Below are 898 nucleotides of genomic sequence, written 5' to 3' on the forward strand. Positions count from 1 at the left end.
CACCAAGAAGCCTTCCAAGCTGCCCCTCAGAGGAATTTAGCCCAGGCTGCAGCCATGCCCTCTCTCGGTGCTTCCCATCTAGTACTTGTGAAGAATGTGCTATTGAAGCAGCAAATGGGTGAGGAGATGCTGCCACATTTCTCGTGTCACTGTCTACATCTCAGAACTGGACTAGACTCCCAAATCCCCGAGCCCCCAGAGTTGTGTGGGTAGCCCAAGTTCTGCAAGCACACTGGGAGACTGCACATGGCTCAGGATATCCCCAGACTCCAGGGACAGATTCAGGGACAGAAACAGTGAGTGTACACACACAGGCTCGCCAAGGGCTCTTCCCGTTTTTAGCCTTACACTCATCCCATTTACACCAAGAAATCACTATGGCTGCTGCCACATGAGACTACACGGTTCTGGTGCACTGTGTCCTGGAGTGTGAGCCACAGGCATCTGTACCAGGAGAAAGCTGGAGAAAGGACACACAGCCAAGAACCCTGGTCCATGGGAAGTCCTCAACAGATGGTAGCTTTTACTGGTGTTAGTATCACACAGGCACAATCCTTCATCCCAGATGAGGTTGAGAATCCAGAAAGGTGTCACGGTGCACAGATGCTACATTTGCAGGGTCTAGCAAACACAGTGGCCTTTCTGCAGCAAAATCTACGGCTAGCCATGCCACATGGACTAAACAAAGGAAGTTCTTATTCTCTAACTAGCTTCGTGTCATCCGTTTTCAGTTTTGCCACCAAAGGAGTTAGATCAAGTTAATGAAAAATATTTTGGTTGCCAGAGCTGTCTGTTGTTGTTGTTATTTGCCGTCGAGTCAGACCCGACTCATAGCGACCCCTCCTTGGGTTTCCGAGGCAGTATCACTACGGAAGCAGATTGCTCCATCTTCCTTCTG

Source organism: Orycteropus afer, unplaced genomic scaffold, assembly GCF_000298275.1.
Source record: "Orycteropus afer afer isolate SDZICR_OR568_19922 unplaced genomic scaffold, OryAfe1.0 scaffold01384, whole genome shotgun sequence".
In the NCBI taxonomy this organism is placed as follows: domain Eukaryota; kingdom Metazoa; phylum Chordata; class Mammalia; order Tubulidentata; family Orycteropodidae; genus Orycteropus; species Orycteropus afer.